The sequence below is a fragment of the Prionailurus viverrinus genome, chromosome B1 (genome assembly GCF_022837055.1).
Source record: "Prionailurus viverrinus isolate Anna chromosome B1, UM_Priviv_1.0, whole genome shotgun sequence".
Taxonomy (NCBI): domain Eukaryota; kingdom Metazoa; phylum Chordata; class Mammalia; order Carnivora; family Felidae; genus Prionailurus; species Prionailurus viverrinus.
In genome coordinates, this window is record NC_062564.1 from 127,414,309 (window position 1) to 127,434,581 (window position 20,273).

The 20,273-nt window shown below is 39.3% G+C and overlaps 1 protein-coding gene and 1 non-coding gene across 11 annotated transcripts in view; both read left to right on the forward strand.

Annotated features, from left to right (window-relative positions):
* The first annotated feature begins 6,971 nt into the window (after positions 1-6,971).
* The window catches only part of HPGDS (hematopoietic prostaglandin D synthase), a 45,327-nt gene continuing 32,025 nt past the window's right edge, over positions 6,972-20,273 (forward strand). For 4 of the 10 annotated variants that reach the window (XM_047855680.1, XM_047855679.1, XM_047855673.1 and 1 more), the window contains exons 1-3: positions 6,972-7,061; positions 7,205-7,254; positions 18,729-18,812. The gene's annotated coding sequence lies outside the window, so the exon portion shown is untranslated. Of the gene's footprint in view, positions 7,100-7,204; positions 7,255-7,872; positions 7,994-18,728; positions 18,948-19,302; positions 19,476-19,749; positions 19,755-20,273 lie in introns of those variants that run through there. The other 6 variants (XM_047855676.1, XM_047855674.1, XM_047855675.1 and 3 more) reach the window with 6 other exon arrangements.
* LOC125164994 (U6 spliceosomal RNA) lies at positions 11,970-12,077 on the forward strand. The gene has a single exon (XR_007151903.1). It is a non-coding gene; the product is annotated as a U6 spliceosomal RNA (small nuclear RNA).

The window sequence follows — 20,273 nt, forward strand, 5'->3', positions numbered from 1 at the left end:
GCTAACAGGCACATTAAAAAATGCTCATATCACTCATCATCAGGGAAATACAAATCAAAACCACAATGAGATACCACCTCACACCTGACAAAATGGCTAAAATTAACAACTCAGGAAACAACAGATGATGGAGAGGATTGCAGAGAAAGGGGGACCCTTTTACACTGTTGGTGGGAATGCAAACGGAACAGCCACTCTGGAGAACAGTATGGAAGTTCTTTAAACAGGTAAAAATAGAACTATCCTACAATGCGGCAACTTCACTACTAGGTATTTATCCAAAGGATACAAAAATACAGATTCAAAGGAGCACATGCATTATCAACAATAGCCAAATGTTTATAGGAGTATTATCAACAATAGCCAAATTAGGGAAATAGCCCAAGTGTCCCAATGACTGATGAATGGATAAAGAAGAAGTGGTATATATATATAATGGAATATTGCTCAGTGATCAAAAAGAATGAAATCTTGCCATTTGCAATGGCATGGATGGAGCTAGAGTGCATTATGCTAAGCAAAATAGGTCAGTCAGAGAAAGAGAAATGCCATATGATTTCACTCATATGTAGAATTTAAGAAACAAAGAGGATGAAAATAGGGGAAGGGGAGGAAAAATAAAATAAGATAAAAACAGAGAGGAAGGCAAACCATAAGAGACTCTTAACTATAGAGAATAAACTGAGGGTTGCTGGAGGGTAGGTGGGCTGGGGATGAGCTAAATGGGTGATGGGTATTAAGGAAGCACTTGTGATGAGCATTGGATGTTGTATGTAAGTGATGAATCACTAAATTCTACTCCTGAAACTAATAAAAATATAATAATATTTTATTGAGGTAAAATATATGTAATTAAAAATACTCCATTTTAGCCATTTTAAAGTATACAGTTCAGTGGTATAAGTACATTCACCTTGTGCAGCCATCATTACCATTTCCAGAAATTTCTCATATCAACAGATGAGTAGTTTATACAAGTTTTATCCAATATGTTATTTGCATACATACAGGTTTGGCTTTTTAAAACAATGGTTCCCTGGGGCGCCTGGGTGGCGCAGTCGATTGAGCGTCCGACTTCAGCCAGGTCACGATCTCGCGGTCCGTGAGTTCGAGCCCCGCGTCAGGCTCTGGGCTGATGGCTCAGAGCCTGGAGCCTGTTTCCGATTCTGTGTCTCCCTCTCTCTCTGCCCTTCCCCCGTTCATGCTCTGTCTCTCTCTGTCCCCAAAATAAATAAACGTTGAAAAAAAAATTAAAAAAAAAAAAACAACAAAACAATGGTTCCCTAAAAATGTTTTTTAAAGAAACTTTTGGTTACTTCACAGTTCCTTAAAAGAATGTGTATTTGAGTTTATCCAGTGAGTTCAATTTGTTAAAATGCATGCTTTGCTATTTCTGTTTTTTAATTCTTTGCTTGGGAGCACTAGAAAATAACCCTACTGGGCAAAAAATTACCTTGGATTATATTTCCATCCCAGGTAAAGTAGTGTGAAAATTCAATAATAGTGATGGCATTTACACACATGAATGATCAGTATTCCACTTAGGAAATAATTTTTGGATCTACTATCATGGTGGTTCTAATTTTTTAAGGTACATCTAGGTAATTTAATAAAAGAAAACACTAATAGCTCGATGCAAAGATTTCAGTCTCCATCTCTCTAACCAACCTGGAAAACTGTACTTTTCATTTCAAGATGACAGCTGGCCTCCAAATATTATGTATATAATAGAATAAATAGAGCTAATAATTTATGATTTCTTGTGTTTAGAGGAATGCTTTGTGCTTTGAGTTAGTTGGAAACAGGTATTGTAATCTCACTGCTTAGGCTGTAGAGTTGATTCTGAATTGAATTAGGGGCTGGTTAACAAAGATTGAGAATCTTTGTTTTTTGTTTTTTTTTTTTTTATGAAATTTATTGACAAATTGGTTTCCATACAACACCCAGTGCTCATCCCAAAAGGTGCCCTCCTCAATACCCATCACCCACCCTCTCCTCCCTCCCACCCCCCATCAACCCTCAGTTTGTTCTCAGTTTTTATCAGTCTCTTATGCTTTGGCTCTCTCCCATTCTAACCTCTTTTTTTTTTTTTTCCTTCCCCTCCCCCATGGGTTCCTGTTAAGTTTCTCAGGATCCACATAAGAGTGAAACCATATGGTATCTGTCTTTCTCTGTATGGCTTATTTCACTTAGCATCACACTCTCCAGTTCCACCCACGTTGCTACAAAAGGCCATATTTCATTTTTTCTCATTGCCACGTAATATTCCATTGTGTATATAAACCACAATTTCTTGATCCATTCATCAGTTGATGGACATTTAGGCTCTTTCCATAATTTGGCTATTGTTGAGAGTGCTGCTATGAACATTGGGGTACAAGTGGCCCTATGCATCAGTGCTCCTGTATCCCTTGGATAAATTCCTAGCAGTGCTATTGCTGGGTCATAGGGTAGGTCTATTTTTAATTTTCTGAGGAACCTCCACACTGCTTTCCAGAGCAGCTGCACCAATTTGCATTCCCACCAACAGTGCAAGAGGGTTCCCGTTTCTCCACATCCTCTCCAGCATCTATAGGTATCACCTCACGCCAGTCAGAGTGGCCAAAATGAACAAATCAGGAGATTAAGAATCTTTGGATGACATGAATTATAACATCTACAGAGCTCAAGAACATTGAAAAAAATGACATTCCAGGTCATTACTACTTCCCAGGGACTCAGCTGTGTAACCCTTGAGGGAAAGGATCTTTGTTAATCATGTTCACCCTTATACCACTGATTCTGGAATAGTGCCGGGCATAGAGAAGGCACTCAAAAAATATTTTTAGAATGAAAGTATAACCCCTGTCCTTCTACACACACACACACACACACACACACACACACCCTTGTTTCTACCAGTAACAAGGTACAAATAAGATCATGTTAACATTAATTACTCCAATTTAACAGACTCTAGGCCTTATCTGCCCGACTGATGGTTATTAGACTTCCTTTCTCCAAATCTTCTACAGTGTTTTGTAGATACCCCCCAAATGTGTCTCAGTTGTGTGAAAGAACAAGTCTGCTCCTATTCTGCTGACCTAGCTTTCTTGTGCTGCTGCCTCTGGCCCAAACCAACTTGAGGGAGCATCTCCTCATTCTCATTGCTGTGGCTAAAGCAGTGGAAGAACGTGAGCATGATGCTACCCTGGACAAGAGTGCCTGTCCTGATGGTCCTATGATTGAAAAATCTTGAGTCTAGCACATTGCATAGTGTATATTTCAGTTTTCTGGGCACTGGAGCCATGTTGCATCCCACAAAGAAATAGGGAGAATCCTTCCTTCATCCCAATTCAGTATTATACTTTGACACTAGGAATCCAGACAGGAATCCAGAGTGCACTCACAAGGCTGTTTATGAAAATAGTCCTGTTCGCTGCTTCCCAGAGTCCCATAGATCTGGATCTGGGCAAAGCAAGGAGAATAAACAACCAGGTTGTATTCTCCATCTTCCCAGGTGTCTACTGTCATTCACTGATAGATTGATACAAAAACATTCTCCTCCCAAGCTTCTGAAATCATTCAGATCAGTATCTCAGATGACGGCCAGGCTCAATGACCCAACAGCCTACAGTCAGACTCTGAATCCTAGCTTGGGTTCAGCTAAGATGTCCCAGCACAGTTGTAGAGCCACTTATTTTCATTAAATGAATTAGAATAATCATTTATAGAAAAGTTAACAATTTAGATTGACTCCACACAATTCATATATCTGCCTCTGTGTTGGGGAAGGTGGAGCAAGGGGAATTTCTGGAACCAGAAATTCATGGAATGAAGGGCACTTGGGTGGCTCAGTCACTTAAGCATCTGACTCCTGGTTTCAGCTCAGGTCATGATCTCATGCTTCATGAGTTCGAGCCCTGTATTGGGCTCTGCGCTAGCAGCATGAATCCTGCTTGGACTTCTCTTTCTATATATCTCTCTGCCTCCCTCTCTCTTTCTCTCAAAATAAATAAGTTAAAAAAAAAGAAGTCCATGGAATGGGAAAAGGGAGTACTGGATAGACGAGAAATAGCAAAGCCCATTACCTTCTTCAATTAAAATTATTTTTATGATAAACTAAAAAAGCATTTCTTTCACATCTTACAGGCATGATATCAAATAATCACTGAAACTATGCCTGGGAAATTTCTTTTCTCAAAGATCTGACACCAAAAATTTGGAATTGCTAAGAGAACAATAAAATACAGCACTGTGCATAATGGGAAGTATCTCAGACGTTGTCTGGAGCTTTCAGAGGCAGCAGGAAAGAATGATCCAAATCCTTGTGTCATCAGAAAGTAAAATTCATTACCCAGCTATGTTGGGCATTTGTTATTTGCTACCCAGCATCATCTTTTCCTTTCTGGGAATGGCCTGAAACTGTACCCAAGCATGGTTTTCCAGCCAAGCGGTTGGAGAAGGATTGATCCATAGCAGTCAAGTGAGCCTTTATTGATTTTCCCCTGATCATCATATGCCACCATTCTAGCCTCAGTGATTGGTTCAGAGATGAGCACATAACCCAGTCAGCCTTTACTGCATTATGATTTTTGTGGACTCTTTCTTCTCTAAAAAAAAAAAAAAAAAAATTAACAACTATATTTAATTCTTGCACTGGTATAAAGATGAATATATTAAGATAATCTATCAAACATTTTCTTTGAGCCAGAAGTTTATTTTTATCTGATTCTAAAGGATATTAAACATTTTCATGGGGGCAGGAAAGTGCTGTGGGCCCTAGGCACTGGCCCTTGCTGCCCCTAATGGAAGAGTTGGTCCTGCAATCATCCAGCAAGTTCTAGAAAGTGTTTGCTAGGCTTCTGGGAAACAAAAGCCTCAATTCTGCTGAATTTGGTGGCAAAAGACCTTTTGGCTTATACCTGCCCAGATATTTTCACCCAGAAGGGGAATCTGGGAACAGCTGGGAGCCTAAGAATGGAGCTCACTTACAGGAAGCAGAGCTGGGGATAGATTTGATATCAATCAGCACTGGGTCAAGTAGCCTCTGAAGCAGAACTACTGGCGGACCCATATAATTCTTTTTCTCCCATAAGCCTGTGTAATTTGAGGTTTCTGTATAAAAGATACTCCCTGAAGCCAAACTGCCTAATCAACACCTTAAAAGCCAAGTGAACAAATACTTCGCTTATGCTGTTACCATAGGCCCCGGTAGATTCATATAGAGACGTGGTGTTATGGAAGAGACTCCATAATGCTGTTCAGCCTTTACAATTTCATTGGTTTTTCCTCCACCTAGTTCTCTTATTTCTCCAATCCATACTGGCCAGAGTGATTTTTCACACACACAAAAATGTACTCCTGTCAGCTCCTTACTCAGAATCCTTCAGAGATTCCTCCTGACGTGGGGAATAAACTCCCCAGCATTTCTGTCAGGTGGGTTAGGCCCTCTCAGACAGGTGTCTCTCCACCACCATCCCTCCTCTCCACCCTGCCAGCCTCCCGTGTTTTGCATATTAAAGTCTTCACTCAAACCTTCCCTTTGCCTGGAATACTTTTCTTTTTCCCCTTCTCATCTTGAACTTTGGCTAGTTGTGTTCAGTAAAGGGTTATCAACTTGGATTATGTCTAAATTCTTAAAGACAGAATCTAAAGGGATCTTCTTAGTTGCTCTTGAAGACCACTGATGGGTATGTGCTTGTCCTTGAATATACCACCAACGCTTAATTCTATGTATAGTTCCATGTACATACCTAAGAAACATTGGCAGAGCATGATACTAGCACGTGGGAGAGTTCTCAAGGAGAAAGGGATACATGCAGTCTTTACAGGCGTCTTTATTTTCTTTCCATCAAGCCATGTGAGACGTTTTGTGGTTTGGCCTCTGTCCTACTTCAAGCTTGTGTACTGATGATCATCTCTAGGACTCTAGCTCTGATAGAGATTAACTTAATACAAAAGTGTTTTTCTTAGGAAAGACTTCCTTCTGTCCCTAGCAGACCATCACCTTTCTCTCTGTTGTCCTTTATGTTTTAACTGCTACTACGATAGTAGACAAGATTAGAGAAATAACTAGCATATTTGAGACTGGGGCAGGTCATATGATTCTCAAATCCAAAAAATAATTCAAAGACTCTAATACAAATCTAATCCAAATGTGTCCTACTTGTACAAGAAGTTCTCAATTACTGCTATTCTTTTTCTTTGCCACTGCACACATAAGTATTTTTCTTAAGTTTATTCATTTGTTTGAAGACAGAGAAAGCGTGAGTGGGGGAGGGGCAGAAAGAGAGAGAGAATCTCAAGCAGGCTCTGCACTATCAGCACGGAGCCTGATGTGCGGGTCCAATTCATGACCTGAGCCAAAGTCAGATGCTTAACTGACTGAGCCACCCAGGTGCCCCCATGCACACATGAGTATTGTATTTGAGCAAGACCTGTTTCCCTCCTGCTGTTTTGTTTAGATTCTTTTCCTCTTTATATTCATTTTCCCCCATCTTAATATTCCCAAAGAGAGTTTTCACTAGCAATCTGTGATTTAAATATTAATAGTTTTTTTCTTTTTCTTTCTCCCTTCCTTCCTTCCTTCCTTCCTTTCGTTCTCTCTCTCTCTCTCTTTCTTCTTTCTTTCTTTCTTTCTTTCTTGTTTTTAGATACAAAATATAAATTGATTTCTTTCCATTTCCTAGTGTTGTCTTATGCATACCCCCAATATACGTACTCCACTTTCGAGATCATGGCTCTCAAGGACCACTCTGTGCGTGTTATTAAGCTAATGTCTCCCAGCTACAACCCTCCCTGGAACTGGAACTGGGCTGGGATTCTGCGAAACACCTTTTCCCTTGGCCAGCTAGCCGCCTATCTAGGCTCTGCAGAGAGAGGGCGCTAGAGAGAGACCTCACGTAGGAGGAGCCAGGAGGAACTTCCGCTTTGCTGTTTATTTCTGTTTGCTTGCTGTATTTCTGAGCGTCACCTAGCAACACTTCATCCTGGAGGTGGCAGTTCCTCCCAGTATAGCCCTGGATTCTAGTTCTCGGTTTTTCCAACACTCACAGGATCAGGCTCACTTGCCCTCGCAGGTACACTAACACCAGCTGACTCGTGTCCCTCTGTAGAGGTCTGCATTTTAGTGGACTCGGGGGTCTGAGTTTCAGCAGTATGGGCATTTGCTTCAAGCTTGTAAGTTTAAATAACTTCAACCCCTTTCCCTTTGTTCTTCCAGGCCAGAGATGGTAACTGCTTCTTGCTATGCTAAATCCATGGCATCTTAAGGTAATTTTGTTTGCCCTTTCAGTACTTCAAAACCCAGTTAGTATTTTTTTCTATTCTTTTAAGTTTATTTATTTAGTTTGAGAGAGCGCGTGAGCAGTGGAGGGGCAGAGAAAGAGAGAGAGAGAATCCCAAGTAGAGAAAGATTGTGCAGAGCCCCACGTGAGGCTCCAACTCACAAGCCATGAGATCATGACCTGAGCCAAAATCAAGAGTTGGATGCTTAACTGACTGAGCCACTCTGGTGCCCCAGTATTTCTTTTTCTTAAGTTCTCTTTGTTAAAATAACTTGTGTGTGTGGTCTGATTGGACTCAGGCTGACCCAGTCTCCCTCATGTCCATGATTTCAATGCCCTTATATCATGCTTGTCTTGCTATAGACCCTGGTTAGCCTGGATTCATCTTGACCTTAAAATACCACGTTTGGCCTTACAGTCAATATTAATCTGAAAACGATTGTGATGGTTAATTTTATGTGTCACCCTGACTGGGCCATGGGGTGCCTAGATATCTGGTCAAACATTATTCTGGGTATTTCTGCAATTAACATGTAAACCCATGGACTTTGAGTAGAGTGAACTGCCCTAATGACCACATTAGTGGCTGTGTTCATCCAATCAGTTGAAGGTCTGACCAAAAAAACCAGCTTCCTTGAGCAAGAGAGAATTCTCCAGAAGATGGCCTTTGGATTTCATCTGCAGCATTGTTTTTTTCTGGTTCTACAGCAGATGGCCTTTGAACTGTAAGTGTAACACCTGTTCTCTTGACTCTCTAGCCTGCCAGACCACCCTGAAGACTCTGTACTTTGCACTCTCCATAACTGCATAAGCCAATTCCTTCTAATAAATTTTGATATGTATGTCTTATTGGTTCTGTTTCTCTGGAGAACCCTAACCAATGCAATACCTCCTACATATTTCTTGAAAAAATATTGATCTGACTTCGCCTCTTATATACTCTGCTACATTGGCTGGTTTGCTGGAAGCTGTCACTTCTCTGGCCAATCTTGACAACTATTTCTGGGCAAGGTATTCCTAGGATACCTATTTTGTTGAAAAAAAGCAGTACATTTTCTATGTGTGATTTTATTTTTTACTTCAAGATTTCTTTTCTTTTTGTCATTTTTTGACAGGATCACCCTGGCATTTACAGAAGGACCTCACAGCACTATATTATTCAGGTAGTGCTGCCGAAATGCTACATATCAAATTCTTAGTGGCTTACAACAAACGTGTTAGACATTCAGAGGTCTGCAGGGTAGCTGGGGTAGTTATGTTTCAGGCTTCCTGTGTTTTCATTCTGGGACCAGTGGCTACCCAGGGTGTGTTGTTTTCTGGGGCAGAGCACAGGAGTACAAAAGGGAAATCCAAATGTGCGAGCATATTTAAAGCTTCTGGTTGTATCCCATCTGCTCTTATTATATTGGACACAGGATATCACATGGCCAAGCCGTAAGTCAAATGGCAGAAAAGAGCACGCTGTCTGCTGTGAACCCACAACAAAGATGCGAAAGAATAATTCTACAGTGTATCTATAACACATATAAAGGGAGTCTTGAAAATCAATAAGAAGAAAAGACAAAAACCCCCATAGAAAAAAAATGCAGGGAATTTACAAAAGAATAAATAAAAACAGTGAAAAAAATAAGATGCTCACCTATGTTCAACCTTATCTGTGACCAAAGACATGCAAATTGAAAACACTGTGACGGGGGGTGGGGGGTGGGGGGGGGGTGGGGGGGTGGGGGGGGTGGGGGGTGGGTGCCTGGGTGGGTCAGTCGGTTGAGTGCTTGCCTGACTCTTGATTTTGGCTCAGGTCATGATCCCAGAGTCGTGGGACTGAGCCCTGAATAGGACTCTGTACTAGCGTGGAGCCTGCTTAAGATTTTCTCTGCAGCTCGTGCGTGCGTGTTCCCTCTCTCCCTCTCTCTCTCTCAAAACAAAACAAACAAACAAACAAACAAAAGCACTGTGAAATATTTTGTATCCATGAGATAGGAAAAGAATAAAATAATAGCATTAATTCAAATTAGCCACAGAATAAATTTGTGAAAACTTTCTGTATGTCAGTCTGCAATGGGTATTATTTAAAATTTACATAACCAATTACTCAGGAATTCTTTTTCAGGAATTCATACCCCACAAAAAAATAAAGGTTGTGCCAAGATCTACGTACAAAATATTTACTGTGGGTAAAAAAGAAGAATGACAGACGAATCGAAGAAAGCTCTCTGTTCTCTCGTTTTGCCTGAATATTTATTGCATACATAACAGAGCTAAATTAATCACTTCATCTGTGGCATGTAATCACAAATTTTGCACAGTGACATTGTAGATTAAGTATTTTGCTGATAAAGTAACAAATTTACCACCACCAGCATAATGAATTTCTTTTTCACACTAAAAAAATGTACTTTTACTGTGAAATGTTAAAAAAATATCTCTACAGGAAGGAGAAAATGAGATAGAAAAAGAAAGATAGCGCAGAAAAAATTTGAAAAGAATGGCTATCACGCAATGCATTGTAACATGCTTTCTGGGTTTCACTGTTGGCCATTTAAAAGGTTGAATTTTACAGCATCTTACATACAGACTGGTACCTTAACACCTAACACACTTTGTCAGGAATCTGTTGAGCGGATACTATGAAGCTGGAAAGGAAGCAAAAGATGTGCAGCATAATTGATGTAGAGTATTTTTAAGCAGTTTCTAGTAAAGAGTGGCCTGGGGTGGTCAGCCCAGGCTGATAATTTTGAGGGTCTTCCCAATTGGGAAAGCACATGGTGACATGGTGAAGGAACAGCTTCTCAGTTGCTGCTAATAGGCTGTAAGACTAGAACACATTCAGAGACTTGACCTCCCTTCTTAACATCACTGAGTGACACTGCCCCTCCTCTGTTTGCATGTTATCTTCACAAAGCATTTTGTTATGAAGATTTTTCCCCTTCTTTACTAGTATGCTTGCTATACTTTTCATCTTATTTAACCAGCTAAAACCTGCTGGGTGTGGGAGGTGGACAAAAGCAAAATGTAAGATCTTTCCCTTCTAGATCTTTCCACAAATCCATCCATGTTCTCACCTTTCTTACCCAATTCTCTACCCCTCACCTCAGCTCAACTCTCCCGAGGGATGGCTCTGCCCAACCGTTCATATAGAGAAAACAGGAACCTCTCAAATCAATAGGTGAACATACAAATTGCTATTTGGACTACCTGACGAAGAATAATAAAAGTTGGTAAAATATTCTTAAAATATCTTAAGATAATATGTAAATGGGTAGACATCACATCAAATACTTTGGTCCCAACTATTAGCCAGAGCACAACTTTGATCAGGGACAATAAGTCCAGAACACTTTAGGCACAGAGACAAATAGTCTCAGAGGAAATGACAGAAAAAAGAAGCACTTGATAAGATTGACTCACATAGTTCAGTTTGATTTGTATTTCTAAATTTAATTTCGTGTATTTTCAGCTTTAGGAAAAACTAATATTTGAAAGTATTTATACTAAACCTTTAGATTTCAAGTTGATTCTTGAGGTGCCTTGGGGTGCCTGGGTGGCTTGATTTTGGCTCAGGTCATGATCTCACAGTTTGTGAGATTGAGCCCTGTGTCAGGCTTAGAGTTGACACCTCAGAGCCTGCTTGGGATTCTCTCTTTCCTTCTCTCTCTGCCCCTCCCCCACCTCAGGCATGTATGTTCACTCTCGCTCTCTCTCTCTCTCTCTCTCTCTCGCTCTTTCAAAATAAATAAACATTCAAGTTGATTAACTTAGTTAAATAATGAAGTAATGGGAAGTTCTAAGCTTGTAGGGAATGTTCCACAGCACTTTTTTCCTTATCCTGAAGAATCTTCTCTCTGTGGTTATAAACCAAAACTCTGTGAAGCATTTTGGTGGCATTGTAAAAGTATAGGCTTTTAATCAACAGAGCTGAGTTTGAGTGCTAGCTACGTCCTAATAGCTGTATGACCTTGGGCAAACTTACACTACAAGCCATAATTTTCTCATTTGTACAATGGGTCTAAATTATATCTGCATTACAAATTTGCCATGTGCATTAAACAGCTCCCCAACTATCATTATTATGAAATAAGCACACTAAATATTTGAACTGACTACAATTTTCTCACTTTATTTAAATTTTAATGAAAATTGTTTTCCAAAACTACATATCTGTAAGAAAATTATTCAGCGAACAGAATACTCAATTTCATATCCCATATCCTACATGGTCTCTGTTTTCCCAAGATTCTCCCCACTCCTTTTCTTTTTAAGACTGAGGGGTGGTAGGTGGGCAGGAGTCTGGGGGTTGAGAAAGGGTAGGGCCACCAGGTCTCTACTGACTTTTAACCAATCCCCTTGTTTTCAGTCCTGAATCACAAGTCCACTTCTATGGGTCTTGGAGTCCTGGTGTCTCCTGGGTTCCTCACAGTTACTGAGATGTCGTCTCCTTAGTATACGCCCTCCTCCTCACTTTTAGGGAACCTTGGGTCATAACTGATTCCATGGGTTTGATGAGGTGTCACTCCTCCATTTGCTCACTGTCTGCCAAAACGTTTTTTGAAATGTTTCTTATACTCTGCTTCTCCCCTTTCTCTTTGTCCTTGCTGACTATACCTTTTACATACTTTTACTGTCCCTTCAGTGGGGCTTGGGCTACTAATATGTGCTGTGAATATGTCATGCTTACCCAGCTCTTTGGAAAGAACAAGTTGGGTGCTCCCTTCGGCAGCACATATAGTAAAATTGGAACGATACAGAGAAGATTAGCATGGCCCCTGTGCAAGGATGACACGCAAGTGGAAAGAACAAGTTGGGAAATGTTAACTGTAGGATTTAAACTAGATATGAATAATAAACAAACAGAAAGCGATTTTTAAAACTTGAAGTAAAGGACATGTAAGAATTGCAATTTTTCTGGAGAAATAGCCACATGTTTAACTTGAGCATTTTCATCATATAACTCCTAAGAGAAGGCAGGAAGGAGCTTGAACATGTATTTTTTAAAGCACATTTTTCAGGAATTTTGCTATCTTTACTCTTGGAATTTGTAAACAGGGCTTAATAAACAGAATCCAGAGAATAAGAACTAAAAACTAAACACTGGCTTCAAGTTCAAACTTCACTTTTTGGAATTCAAAGGCTGTTAGGTGTTTGACTTTGATAAAAGATGCCTTTGATTTTCCAAAAAGAATGTAATGCTTTGCATTTGCTAAAACGGAAAAAAATGGACCACGAACAGTGACTTCATCTGGGCGGTTGACATGTGTCAGAAGACTGCTTGACTCAAGCTGTGTAACTGAAGAGGCTTTGCTGAAGTCCAGAGCGTGTTTCTCTCTCATCAGCTGTTTTCAAACAGGAAAAAAGTAGAGATTCGAAGTTGTTGTAGGACTACCACCACATCCAAAGAAACAGAATGAAAAACAAAGATTTGATTTGGAACATTTACAAAAACGTAGTAACATTTTAACATGAAGTTTAAGTCAATATAACATAAGGTTTCATATGCATTTCTATTTATTTGCAGAAAAGAACGCCTGTCTTTCCAAATTAGATCTTACAAAATGTCTGCAATGAGGAAGCAAGCCTCCGTGAAGCTAAGATCTGCTCCTCAGTCTGGTTTATTTCAGAAATTTAATTAGGTCGCTCAATGTTTCATGAATCACTAAAACCCCCAAAATATAAATTCATTAGAATATACATTTTGCCAAACAAGAAATACAAGAATACATCTGCCAAACATTAGTGAATCTGCTTTCAAGTGTTGCATCAAATTTAGAGAACATTTTAACAAAAAAACCTAATAAATAAAGGGATAGATCTACATAGAAAAGGGAATACTTGGGGCGCCTGGGTGGCGCAGTCGGTTAAGCGTCCGACTTCAGCCAGGTCACGATCTCACGGTCCGTGAGTTCGAGCCCCGCGTCAGGCTCTGGGCTGATGGCTCAGAGCCTGGAGCCTGTTTCCGATTCTGTGTCTCCCTCTCTCTCTGCCCCTCCCCCGTTCATGCTCTGTCTCTCTCTGTCCCAAAAATAAATTAAAAATGTTGAAAAAAAAATTAAAAAAAAAAAAAAAAAAAGAAAAGGGAATACTTGCATCTGCCTATCAAAGAATCTTTTAACTTAGATAGTGATGGAAACCTGAAAATTGTCTCCTTTGGTTTTTTTCTTTGCAAGTATTCTTACTAGATACCAAAAAGCACACATCATAAGAACAAATCTTCATAGGAGACATCTTACAGTGCTGGTGACCAGTGTGCATTACATATTGGTTGCATGAATCTTAATTGAGTGCTATTCTCATGATAATTACTCATTTATGTGTATATTTTTAATTTCTTAATTTAATTGAAGTATTTAATTGTGGCAGGTTGCTCCCTTTGAAAGAACAAAGCACTTTGAGAGGAAACCAAATGGATTTTGAGGAAGAAAAGGAATAGCCAAATGGGCAAAATGCCTAGCAAGCAATTGTACAAAGATCCTGTGATCACAGCACTGTTGTGTCTAATATTTGTTACATAAGCCACAGGGACTGTGTTAATATTTAGAAAGCAATTCTTTGCAGAATTACATTTACACATCTTCTTTCAGTTGGTGCCCATAGACGACAAGTTAACCATTTCTATAAATGGCTCCAAAACCCAGACTGATGCTGATAATTCTGGACCTTTTCCCCAGACTATGGTGGTTCATCCTAATTGAGGCCCATAGCTTCCCATGAGCTATTAAAACTGCTATATCAAAAAATGTACATACTAAAAACAAATGTATGTACTAGAAAACATACCATTTCCATCCTTCATGGATTAGGTCCCAGCATTTTGGAAACAGCTGATCTTTTCTCTCCATATGGCTAAGGCTCATGAAGAACCAAAGTACTTATATAGCAAAACTGCATATTGGAGGCCAAAAAAGTTTTTTCTAGCATCACTTTGCTTATTGTTTTCTGGACCTTCTTGTTACTTTGCAATAGATGAAAACGGCTTTTCCTTTGCTTATAAAAACTTTAAAAAATATTCTTGTATAAGAGTGTGCTTTAAGATTTGAAGCTTCATCTAATTTCTATGGTCATCACTTAGAATTTTCCTTCCATTAGAGCACTTTTTGCCTTATAGACACAAGGCAGCAGATGTTAGTGGTATCAGCAGAACCACTGATTTCCTGGTATCAGCAGAACCACAGAAATCCTGATTTCCTTTCTTCTAAGCAATTTCCTCTCTGCATTACAGCCTAGTCTGAAAGAATTCTGCCAGACATCTTCAATGTTTTATATAAAGGCATGCAAAATCAACTTTTAGAATGAAATGATGAAAAAACCTGCTTGGGAGAAAGAATTTAGATCAAAAATTTACTTAATGTGTATAGTCAGGCTAAAGGAAGTTGAAGAATCCTAAGAAATGGTGTCAACAAAAGGTAGAAGCCTGATAGACTGAGAAACATAGGTATGTAAATATGTATCACTTTAGTGATATATTTATGAGACAATTGAATGCAGTGATTAATAGCAAAAACTCTGAAGGTACACAGGCTGACTCAAATACTGGATTTCTGTTTGTTGACCTCAAGACCTTGGCAAATTAAAACACTGAGTACCAGGTACATGGTAGGCATAGGTATCAGTGTTTCCTATTATTAGTCCTTTGTATAGTCTGGGAAGTTTTCTGACACATTCTTATTCTCCAAAATCTCCTTTTACTAGGAGTGCACTTGTGATGAACATTGGGTGTTGTATGGAAGTGTTGAATCGTTATATTACACCTGATTCTAATATTCTACTATTCTAATATGTATACCTGAAACTAATATTACACTATATGTTGAAAACTATAGAAAGCTTATGAAAGAGATTGAAGAAGACACAAAAAAATGGAAAAATATTCCATGCTTCTGGATCAGAAGAACAAATATTGTTAAAATGTCAATATTATCCAAAGCAATCTACATATTCAATGAATCCCTATCAAAATAACACCAACATTCTTCACTAGAGCAAACAATCCTAAAATCTGTATGGAACCAGAAAAGAGCCCAAATAGCTAAAGCAATCTTGAAAAAGAAAACCGAAGTGGGAGGCATCACAATCCCAGACTTCAAGACATATTACAAAGCTGTAATCATCAAGACACTATGGTACTGGCACAAGAACAGACACTCAGATCGATGGAACAGAATAGAGAACCCACAAATGGACCCACAAACACATGGTCAACTAATCTTTGACAATGCAGGAAAGAATATCCAGTGTAATAAAGACAGTCTCTTCAACAAATGGTGTTGGGAAAACTGGACAGTGACATGCAGAAGAATGAACCTGGACCGCTTTCTTACCCCAACACAAAAATAAATTCAAAATGGATGAAAGACCTAAATGTAAGACAGGAAGCCATCAAAATCCTCAAGGAGAAAGCAGGCAAAAATCTCTTTGATCTTGGCCGCAGCAACTTCTTACTCAACACGTTTCCAGAGGCAAGGGAAACAAAAGCAAAAATGAACTACTGGGACCTCATCAAAATAAAAACTTCTGCACAGCGAAGGAAACAATCAGCAAAACTAAAAGGCAACCGACGGAATGAGAGAAGATATTTGCAAATGACATATCAGACAAAGGGTTAGTATCCAAAATCTATAAAGAACTTATCAAACTCAACATCCAAAAAACAAATAACCCAGTGAAAAAATGGGCAAAAGACATGAATAGACACTTCTCCAAGGAAGATATCCAGATGGCCAACAGACACATGAAAAAATGCTCAACATTGCTCATCATCAGGGAAATACAAATCAAAACCACAATGAGATACCACTTCATACCTATCAGAATGGCTCACATTAACAACTCAGGCAACAACAGATGTTGGCGAGGATGCAGAGAGAGAGGATCTCTTTTGCGTTGCCTGTGGGAATGCAAACTGGTGGAACCACTCTGGAAAACAGTATCGAGGTTCCTCAAAAAATTAAAAATAGAACTACCCTATGACCCAGCAATTGCACTACTAGGTATTTATCCAAGGGATACAGGTATACTGTTTCGAAGGAGCACACGCACCCCAATGTTTATAGCAACACTATCAACAATAGCCAAAGTATGGAAAGAGCCCAAATGTCCATTGATGGGTGGATGGATAAAGAAGATGTGGTATATATATAAAATGGAGTATTACTCGGCGATCAAACAGAATGAAATCTTGCCATTTGCAACTACGTGGATGGAATTAGAGGGTGTTATGCTAAGCAAAATTAGTCAGAGAAAGAAAAATATCATATAACTTCACTCATATGAGGACTTTAAAACACAGAACAGACGAACACAAGGTAAGGGAAGCAAAAATAATATAAAAACAGGGAGGGGGACAAAACATAAGAGACTCTTAAATATGGAGAACAAACAGAGGGTTACTGGAGGCATTGTGGGAGGAGGGATAGGCTAAATGGATAAGGGGCATTAAGGAATCTACCCCTGAAATCATCGTTGCACTATATACTAACTAAATTGGGTATAAATTTAAAAAAAATCAAATTTAATTTTTTTTTTAATTTTTTTTTTCAACGTTTATTTATTTTTGGGACAGAGAGAGACAGAGCATGAACGGGGGAGGGGCAGAGAGAGAGGGAGACACAGAATCGGAAACAGGCTCCAGGCTCTGAGCCATCAGCCCAGAGCCTGACGCGGGGCTCGAACTCACGGACTGTGAGATCGTGACCTGGATGAAGTCGGACGCTCAACCGACTGCGCCACCCAGGCGCCCCAAAAAAATCAAATTTAATTTAAAAAATTACACTGTATGTTAACTGGAATTTAAATTGAAACTTAAAAAAAAACTGCAATCTCCTTTTTCTAGATTTCATGAGGAAAACACACCTCTCTAGATTAATATATTTTTCAAAATATGTAAAAAATCCAAATATACAAATTATTCTAATAAATACATTTTGCTTGCCTGCTTCTTGATAAATTCTAGGAAAGTGTTTTAATCTTACCAAGAAATTCTCTCTAAATTACTCTCTGCATTACTTTAGAGCCTGTAAATAGTAAATCCATCCTGTGACCTGGGATTATCAGAGAAGGTGACCTTATTCTGACCGTAGTACCTTTTTTGTTGCTAATTTTGGGAACAAAGATGGTTTGTGCCCCTGTAACTTTCAGTACATGAACTCTGTGTCCCTTTGGACTTAGGTTTCATGTAAGAAAAAAAAAAGTGTTTAGGAGGTAAATTATGTTATTGAATAATAGAGCAGAAATGATTTCAGAAGTCACCAGACCAATTCTTTTTTTTTCTTTTTTAAAAAATTTATTTATTTATTCTGAGAGAGAGAGAGACAGAGAGAGAAAGAGAGAGAGAGAGAGAGAGAGAGAGAGAGAGAGAGAGAGGGAGAGAATCACAAGCAGGCTCTGTACTGTCATTGCAGAGCCCGACGCAAGTCTCGATTTTGTGAATCATGAGATCACGACCTGAGCCCAAATTGAGTTGGACACTAAACCAGCTGAGCCACCCAGGCGCCCCTAATTCTTTTATCTGCTAAGAACAGGAATTCTAAGATGAGACAAGATGCTTTTGGGGAACAGGACAAGGTTAAGGCAGAAGTGTATTTAATGAATGCCTCTCCCTTACAGGGTATGTTATAATGATACATAGGGACAGTAATTCATTCTGGAAAAATCTTAAAAAGGAAGGTAGCTTCCTCTATTGTAATGCTTATTTTCCCCATTCGTGGCAGAAGACTAAACATGAAAACTCAAGAATAAGATTAAAATATTTGAGGAATTTTATATCTAGAAATGCTTTCGTGACATGCCCCAAGCAGTTATAACCACACTCAAGGATAAGCATGACATTTGTGATGTTATTTTAGGGGCATTAAATGACATAATACATGTTAAAGCACTTTGTTCAAAGTCTTGCTCACAGGAAGGAATTAACAAATATTAGCTATTGTATGACTATTATTTGCTTTTGTCTGGGAATCCTCTTTCAGCCAAAAGGTTGGGCAGAAAAATATTTACTCACCATCTTGGAGATAATTATTGTATTATCCTTCACAGTATCTGAAAAGTCAGGCAAGAAGCATAGTGTTATCCCTGTTGAATTCTGGGAAAACATAGACACTAAAGATTTATAAGCACATTTCAATTACCCAAAAGGTTAGAAGCAGAAAGAGAAACACATTCTTCATTTCCCTATTTCTCCATCCCAGGTTTAAATGCTTTAGTTTCTGATGTTTTTAGTTACTTAAATAACTGACTGTGAAGAGGAAATCTGGAAGCTGGGTAAAGGAAGCTCTGTGGCCTTCTCCTAGAGACTTCCTTCTTTCTCCATCAACAGAGCAGCTGGAAAAGTAGAAATGGGTTTGTTTGAACACTTCCCCTTTACTGAAATAAAAAATAAATAAATGAAGAGGAACTAATATGTGGGCTACTTTTATGTTATATTTCATATTTATTTTATATTTATTTTTCCATTATTTTACCATTTTACAGATGAGGAAACTGATGCCAATGGAGAGTAGAGTTCTGCCTGAATTTCCAGAGCTCAAAGTGGTAGGGTTGAGGTTCCAATTTTAGGTAAGCAGTCAGGACTCCAAGCTGGAAGTCTTCATCAGCACCTCGTATAATCGCATTACTACATAGGTTGGAAAATAAGAAAAACAAGAACAAATTTGGACTCTGAGTCAATAGCACTTAGGAACTTGCTAAGAAGTAAGTGTGCTCCGATTCTGGAGCTGCCAGAGAAAATGAAAATATATTCAATTAAGTTATAATAGTCCTTCAAATGCTTATGGAGACATTATCATACAGATGGTCACATTTATTCATACTTATTTCTCACTTGGTCCAATCCGATGCACAGGGTGTTCATGAGGGGTACAGAGCATGTAGAAAATGGCACTAGTTAGGAGAGAACTGAAGTAATCTATGAAGGGTATTCACCCTGCATTTCCTCCTTTACCTTCCCCACATTCAAGCAGATAGCTGACTGAGTTCATCTCCTCAAGAGAGGATGAAGCGGGGTAAAAAATAAAAGTTGGCAACTGCTCCTCTTTCTGGCTTTTAGCTCCAAGGTCTAACTACAAAGAGGGCAAGGATGTTTCAGCATGGACTGGAGAAGGGACACGATGGATGGATCCCCTTTGGATGGATTGCTGACTGCATTAACCATCACTAATACTCCTCGACCTCCATGCATTCACTGGATGCACTCATTGAATGCTCTCAGAGCCTTATAAGGTTGTTGTTACTAATATTGTTAAGAATGCTCCATGAGGGCAAGGATTTTTCTCTGTTTTTATTTACTGTTTAACCTCTACTATCCAGAATAGTACCTGGCAAAGATTAGGTACTCACTAATATTTATTGTAGAATAAATGCCCATCTAAAGATGGAGGACCTGAGGCATAGAGAGGTTAATAACCTGTGCAAAATCCCAAGACTGGTCGTGGATGAGAAGAGTTAAAGCATACCCACCTGGGCCAGGGATGGGAGAAGAAAAAGGAGGGGAAATGTGTAGTTCTAGACAGCAGAGGGGCCCCGGGGCCATATTGTGCTGCCAGGGAGGTGGCAAGACCACTTTGAAGAAATGGCTGTGTTGGAGGGTGTACAATTGGAACTTGAGAAAGCATTCGAAGTGGCTAGGCTGCCACATTTGGGCAAGAGAGTGGCAGAATGAGGACACTGCAGAAGCAGCAGAGAGCTGCTGGTGGGAAGGCCATGCACACATGAATGGCGGCAGCCTCCAGGACAGCTGCTGTAGATGGATGACCAAGAATTGAATGGCACTCCTCCCCTGAGAGATGATTGGTTGCTTTGTTTTCCTACAACCAAGAAAAATGGGCTGTAAAGCAGACTATTATTATAGAAAATGAGGCAAGTGCTATATCTTGTATATTTGATTTTTTTTAACCCAAGCATAACGTAGGAAGCGAATATTAAATGCGTCATCAGAAGGTGTAAGCTTTGATCTTAGCTTGTCCCACCCGAAATTCCTAGGCAATTTACCTAATTTCCCTATGTCTGTTTCATCATCTA